The sequence below is a fragment of the Aplysia californica genome, unplaced genomic scaffold (genome assembly GCF_000002075.1).
Source record: "Aplysia californica isolate F4 #8 unplaced genomic scaffold, AplCal3.0 scaffold00013, whole genome shotgun sequence".
Taxonomy (NCBI): domain Eukaryota; kingdom Metazoa; phylum Mollusca; class Gastropoda; order Aplysiida; family Aplysiidae; genus Aplysia; species Aplysia californica.
In genome coordinates, this window is record NW_004797283.1 from 934,223 (window position 1) to 934,886 (window position 664).

Sequence of the window (664 nt, forward strand, 5' to 3'; positions counted from 1 at the left end):
TGATTCTCCAAAGAGTTTACTACTGGATATATTTATATTAAATAGGAAACATACCAAAGTCTGCGTTCACTTCAATTTCTAAACTTCACAGATGAGAACGTTTGAATCAAACAGGTACTCCACTTTGTCACTAAAGGCTTTTGTCTTTTCATTTTGAAAGACATAATATTAAGTTTGTTCCAGAAGATTTTTCTTCCCTCATTGTACATGACAGGCGTGTGATACCGCGTTTTTCCTATTACGTAGTTATACAAGACAGACTCTTGTTGCTGTGTTGATTATCCCGCTACTTGGAAAACTGATCTAACATCTACCTGTATAGGACAATCATCTGTAGGCCTGCAAACATCCATTTCTCATCTCCCATCCCCCCTCCCCCCCAATCCCCCCATGTGCATTTTTTTACCTTACAATGACAACGTGTAATACGCCTAAGACTTTTTTCCTCAGCAATGGATGGCCCTCTTTGAAGACAAGAATTTTGACTGTACTTGGCAAACTATTGAAATTTTGTGACAAAACTGCTACAAAATGTAGTAACTGCTGTTATGTGGAAAGAGAAAACAAAATTCAACTGTTCTTGTGAACCTGAACCACCGCTGAATGCCTTACAACAAAACAACAAGAGCAACTGCAGTGACACGAGAGCCCTCCCTCACCCCCC